Source organism: Mus caroli, chromosome X (assembly GCF_900094665.2).
Source record: "Mus caroli chromosome X, CAROLI_EIJ_v1.1, whole genome shotgun sequence".
NCBI classification, from domain to species: Eukaryota; Metazoa; Chordata; class Mammalia; order Rodentia; family Muridae; genus Mus; species Mus caroli.
Window position 1 is genome coordinate 81350879 of NC_034589.1, and position 7100 is coordinate 81357978.

The window sequence follows — 7100 nt, forward strand, 5'->3', positions numbered from 1 at the left end:
TTGAACTTCAGAGGGGAAGATGTTGGGAAGGGTCTGGGGAAATTGGGGAGTGAAAGTGGATTTGATCAAAATAAATTGTATACCCATATGATCAAAAGAAATTGTATACCCATATGAAATTCTCAAAGAGTAAATAGAACTATAGAATGTTTTAAGTTAAAAAAAGATGAGAGCACGTGATTCAGATACTTTTGATAGAACAATGAGGTCATATGAGCCACTGCACCAGGAGATANTATTTTGTCTTTTAGGAAAATTCTCCTGCAGGTTTCAGGGTAAGCATCNTTCTGGCATCCAACTGATCTGTTTGTCTTATTCAGTTTATACACTGATAATGCAGTAAAGTAAGGCATTTTCCCTCAGTCTACAACCCAATACTGTACCTATCTTCAACTTGATAGACAACAGGACATAGCCTCTGTTGAAGAGTACAGATGTTTCTTTAAGTTTGACTTCAGTATTTTCATGTTAACTCTTGACAGGACCTCCTTTCCATCACAGCTCTGAGATTTACATTTTATTTTTGTGGGTTATTTATTTAGTTGAGATGACTCTCATTAGGTAGCCCAATTTGGCATCAAATTTGCAGATATCCTACACTACATTACAGGTATGCGCTACTGTGCCTGGCTATGAAGTTCATGCTTAAAAGTTCCTTAGAGAACTTCTCAGCTTAGTGGTAGATTGTTTACTTACTGTATGGGATTCTAGGGTGATTCCTCACTGTTGCAAACAACAACAGCAAGCAGCAGCAGCAGCAACAACAACAAAACCCTACGAAGTGCACTGGTAGATGAAAATCTTAAAAGGTATGTCAAAGTCAGAAAGACAAACATGAAATATTTCCTTTCATTGAACATATCTAGAGTATTTGTAACTGTCGCCGTGATGCTGAAGGGTCCCAAGCAGCTGCTGCCTGAGTGGATCAGCAACAGCGAGGACACAAGCCCGTGGACAAAGTAGTGAAGAAAGGCAAAAGGGACAAGAAGACCAAAAAGATGATCTTTGAGGAGCTGGCAGTAGAGGACAAACAAGCTGGGGAAGAGGAAAAATTGCAGGAGAAGGAGCAGCAACAAAAGAGAAAGGGAGACACCATGAAAGGCTGTTGGAATAAGGATGTGGACTATGATAGTGTTGAGAGAGTGTTCATGGATTGACTTAAGCAGCTGTCTGTGTCAGCCAGTGATGAGGAAGATGAGGTACTTGCCCCTATACCCTGAGGATGGAAGAGGGCCAAGGGTGAAAATGTTTTTGAAGCCGTGATTCAGGATGAGAGTGAGGAGGAAGAGGAAGAATACAATCGTGTTCTCAAGTCTGCCAAGCCACAGACGATTCATATCAATAAAGCCATGACTGAAGAGCCATGGCTCAGGAGTAAAAGGGGAAAGGAGGAGAAATCAAAAGAAAAAGCCAAGAGTAAACTTGCTGCTGCAGACAGTGAAGGGGAAGATGAGGAGGACACAGCTAAAGAAAAGGAGCCTCCTCAGCAAGGGAAGGACAAAGACAAAAAGGAGGCAGAGCAGGGTTCAGGGGAAGAGAAAGAAGAGAAAGAAGGGGAGTTGAAGCAAATGATACCTATGCCAATGTTAGCAAGAAGGAAAAAGAAAAAGCTAAAGAAACAGATGGATTATGATGGACTGGTGGAGTCATTAAAAGCAGCTATTGTTGCAGAAAATGACTTCTCTGTGTTCCAGCCATAGGTCTTTTCCAGCCAGGCAATGTTAGGCAGGTGGATTTCTGAGTTTGAGGCCAGCTGGTCTACAAAGTGAGTTCCAGGACAGCCAGGTCTATACAGAGAGACCCTGTCTCCAAAATCCAAAAAGAAAAAGAAAAGAAAAGGAAAGGAAAGGAAAGAAAAGAAAAAAAAGAAGAAGAAAATGCATCTGACATCACGTTGGAAAAGTTCAGCATCTCTGCCCAGGGCAAGGAGCTGTTCGTCATTGATGACCTGTACATACTGACCGGCCACTGCTATGGGCTGGTGGGACGCAATGGCAAAGGTAAAACCATGCTTCTGAAGCACATTGCCAACTGTGCCCTGAGCATCCCCCCTAACATTTACATGCTTCTGTGTGAGCAGGAGGTGGTGGCTGATGAAACACCAGCCTTGCAAGCTGTTATTTGCGCAGACACCAAGCGACTGAGGTTGCTAGAGGAGGAGAGAAGGCTTCAGGGACAGTTGGAGCAGGGGGATTCCACTGCTGCTGAGAAACTAGAAAAAGTGTATGAGGAACTGCGAGCTACTGGGGCAGCAGCTGTGGAGGCCAAGTCACGGTAGATCCTGGCTGGCTTGGGCTTCGACCCTGAGATGAAGAATCAGCCCATACAGACGTTCGTTCTCTGGGGGTTGGAGAAAGCGTGTCTCCCCGGCCAGGGCACTGTTCATGGAACCAACACTGTTGATGCTGGATGAGCCCACTAACCACTTGGACCTCAATGCCGTCATCTGGCTCAATAACTACCTTCAGTGCTGGAGGAAGACGTTGCTGATTGTCTCCCACGATCAGGGCTTTCTGGATGACATTTGCACTGTTATCATCCACCTGGACACTCCGCTGCTCCATTACTACAGGGGCAATTACATGACCTTCAAGAAGATGTACAGGCAGAAGCAGAAAGAACTGCTAAAGCAGTAAGAGAAGCAGGAGGAGAAGCTGAAGGCTGGGAGCAAGTCCATCAAGCACGCGGAAAAGCAAACAAAGGAAGTCCTTACTTGAAAACAGCAGAAGTGCCGACAGAAAAACCAGAATGAAGAGTCTCAGGAGCCCCCTGAGCTCCTGAAGTGTCCCAAGGAGTACACTGTGCTTCACCTTCCCAGACCCCCCCCCCACTCACCCCCTCCCCGCTACTCAGTTCACCTGTGCTGGGTCTGCACACTGTGACATTTGGCTACGAGGGGCAGAAGCCACTCTTTAAGAATCTAGATTTCAGCATCGACAAGGACTCCCAAAATTTCATTGTGGGTCCCAGTGGTGTGGGGAAGAGCACACTATTCCTGCTCCTGATGGGCAATCTGACACTGACCAACGGGGAAATGAGGAAGAAACATTGGCCGAAAATCGGCTTCTTTAACCAGCAGTATGCAGAGCAGCTGTACATGGAGGAGATGCCCACTGAGCACCTGCAGAGGAGCTTCAATCTGCCCTACCAGGATGCCTGGAAGTGCTTGGGCCGCTTTGGCCTAGAGAGCCACGCCCACACCATCTAGATCTGCAAACTCTCTGGTGGGCAGAAAGCCTGAGTTGTGTTTGCAGAGCTGGCCGGTCGGTAGTTTGATGTCCTCATCTTGGATGAACCAACCAATAACTTGGACATAGAATCCATCGACGCCCTGGGGGAGGCCATCAACGACTATAAAGGGGCTGTGATCATTGTCAGCCACGATGTGTGCCTCATCACAGAAACCAACTGCCTGTTGTGGGTGGTGAATGAAAGACTCCAAAACTCCCAAAGGGAGGCACTTACTCAAGCCTCGGGTCAGCCGCGCACCCAAGAAGACACTGAGACCGGTACTTAAGATGTATAGAGAGTAAGATTTAATACAGCAACGACAAGAAAGCATACAAAAAGCACATATACCAGATATCTGGGGTCGAAACTCATGCAGCCNGCAAGGTGCAGAGGAGATTCGGCAACCGGCCCAAACTTTTCACAAGCTTTTATAGGAAGGAGGCAAGGGGGGAGCAGGGCAGGGAAAATACAGGTTTTACGTCACTAAGAGATTCAGCCAAGGGTTTTTCCAAAGTGCTTTTCGCAACGCGTCCCACACTTTGGCCATGTACTTGATTCATTGGAACTGAGGTTTTTACTCACACCCTTATCTCAAAAATGTCCCTGGCACAGTCCTTAGTTGGGAGGGGTTGGACTGGGTTCGTTCCAGGAAACCCTTATCTCAGAAATGTCCCCGGAACAGTTTTCATTTGAGAGGGGGTCTGACTCTGGTGTGAGAGTTCAGAATGTACTCTGGGGTGAGAAGTTCTGGTGGTCAGTAATTTTCCTCTTTCAGTGGAGGAGCAGGATGTCAGACAAATCGACGGTGACTTCGATGTCTACAAGCGAGAGGTATTGGAGGCCCTGGGTGAAGTCAAGGTCAACCGTCCTCGGGATTGAGTTCCCCTCCTGGAAGCCTGCTGCAATAAGCTCCTATGGCTGGAATCTAGGCCATCTCCCTTCATCCACCTAGAAGCCTGCTGTGTCTTCTGCCAGCTGCAGCCACATGGGCCATGAAGGGGTGTGTTGCCTTGATGTGTGTGAGAGCATCCATCCGTGTGGATTGTGTCCTTCTCAATGAAGGACTGTGTTCCCCTTGAGGTAACTGAGCTGGCTTGCCCACACTGACTTAGTCTCTCTTCAGACAGAGGTGACCTTTGCTGTGATGGGTTACCCTCAGGCCAAGTTAAGGTGACCTCTTGTCTCAAGACATTTGCCACTCAGAACTGGCCCTGGTCCCTCCTTTGGAAGGGTACTACTGACTCAACTGACACAAACAGCCAGAACTTCAGGGCTGGAGGCAAGTGTCTGAGACCTGTACTTTCTCACCAAAGATCTGGTGACTGTGGTCCCTTGTCTCATGGGGACTTGAGGGCAGGAAAGGAGAGCTCCTGAACTGAAGTCTCCTTTACAAGGGAGGAAATAAAGGAGTGGGATGCTGAAAAAAATCTAGACTAAAAAGAAAAGACATGAAAGTAGAAAGGGAAATATTGGGGGCAAAGGAGATCATTAGGATGGTGAGTGGGATAAGAGCCCATGAATGCAGGACACACATAATTGATGTATATTTAATACATGTATAAAAGATTATGTTGAAACTATTATTATGTACAATACTATGTATTACTAGTAAGAAGTAAATAAAGGGAGTATCATTCTCACCGTCTCTCTTCCAGAGAAAAGAAACTTTCTGGGACCCATACAAGGAAGTGTAAGGGTGACTCATTCAACCATCCCTGCCAAGGAACATGCAGTGATGATAGCTCAGTAGACCCTGCCTGTCTTGAGCTCCTCAGGTCCTAAGTCTTTACTCAGTGTCCCCATCTAAGAGCCCTGCAGGGCCATTGTCCTCCTTGTTCACTGATGACTGCACATTAAAACTAATGGTCTCATTTCCTCTAAACCTGAGGCAAAAAACAATGGGCATCCATGAACCAAATGATATATTTGCCTTCACAGAATTAAAACACATCCCTTCCCAAGCAAAAATATCAAAAAGAGAATAAGAAGAAACCTCACAAACTTGGAGAAATAAAACTTTTGTGAAGAACTACTTGATAAAGGGCTGTTTCATAATATTCAAGAGTATCTACAACTCAATGATAAATATGAAATTCAATATAAAATGGAGAAAAGATCTGAAAAGATGCTTCCCCAAATGATACAGAATATAAGTATGTATGTCCTAACATTATATGCTCTAGACAAATGCAAACTAAAATAGAAATGTAATACTATTCCACATCTATTAGAAGAGCCCAAATCCAAAACATTGATGACAGAACAGCTTGGTGGTTAAGCAGAACTTTCTGAGGATGCTAGAAATTGCCAGGAACAGCTCTGCTCTGAAAATATCCCCCAAAACAGAAAGGTACAAAAGAGTAGGAGTTGGGGACAACTTGGAGACACTGGATTTCAGCTTGGGCTTACTAGTGTTTCTCATAAGCATGGACATGGTCCTTCTCATCTTGAGACATGATGACTAGTTTGAGACAAATGACAAGAGTGTGAAATGAAGTGCAAATGATGCAGGCACCTAAATATTGTGCAATAAAAGCCCTCATTCATCCCTAGTTAGGATGGAAAATAGTACAATTAGTTTGGAAAGCAATTTGGACGTTTCCTACAAAACCACACAGACTTTTACCATTGACTACAACCATTATGCTACTTGATATTTACCTAAATAAGTAAACAAACAAACAAAACACACCTATGCAATAGTCTGCACAGAATGATTTATGACAAATTTTTAAAGATTTTATTTATTTATTTATTTATTTATTTATTTCATGTATGTGAGTACACTTAGCTGTACAGATGGTTGTGAGCCATCGTGTGGTTGCTGGAAATTCAATTCAGGACCTCTGCTCGCTCTGGCCCAAAGATTTATTATATATATATATATATATATATATATATATATATATTCATTATATATGATATATTATATCGTATATAATACATACTATATAATATATATTATATGTATAATATATATTCAATATATATTGATTCATTATATCTCAGTACACTATAGCTGTCTTCAGATACACCAGAAGAGGGCGCCAGATCTCATTACTGGTGGTTGTGAGCCACCATGCGGTTTCTGGGATTTGAACTCAGGACCTTTGGAAGAGCAGTCAGTGCCCTTAAACTCTGTGCCATTGCTCCAAGTCAGTTCATGACAATTTTATTTGTAGTTGCCCAAACTGGTAGCAATCACGATGTTTGTCAGTTTGCGATCAGATGGACTGTTGGTACATTTGGACTATGTTATTAAAAAATAGAGACTTGTCCTCTAGTTGTGACTTAACTACTTCAAATGGACACAACTTGAACAAATATTGTACGTTAAAGGCTCCACAACTAACTTTTCTTCAAAAAAATAAATGAGTTATTAATCCATGAAAAGATACAAAAGAAACTTTATGCACATATTACTTAGTGAAAGAGATCAATATGGAGAAGATTCACTGTGAGTATTCTATCCAAGATTCTTAGGGAAAGGCAAAACTGTGGAGACAGTAAAATGTCAGCAGTATCTGGCACTCAGAGGGAAGTGTGACATGACCATAGAGGGCAAGGCATGGTTTTCAGGAAAGTGATGCTTTAAGAATGAATATAAATTATGAAATTTATTAAAATCCCACACAATATGCAACATCACAAGTGAAGTATAACAAACTATGGACTTTAGAATCTGATATAATGACATGTAATATAAATTTACTAATGTGTAAGAAATGTACCACTATACTATGGGATGCTGATAGCAGGGAGGTTGTATATGTCTAGGAACTCAAGTTGCACAGGCACCTTTACTTTCTGTTCTGGTTTTTGTAAACTTAAAACTGCTCTAAAATAAAGTCAGTTCTTTAAAACCATAT

The 7100-nt window shown here is 43.1% G+C and overlaps 1 pseudogene; it reads left to right on the forward strand.

Moving 5' to 3' along the window:
• The first annotated feature begins 888 nt into the window (after nt 1-888).
• LOC110287312 lies at nt 889-4110 on the forward strand (annotated as a pseudogene).
• The last annotated feature ends 2990 nt before the right edge of the window (nt 4111-7100 follow it).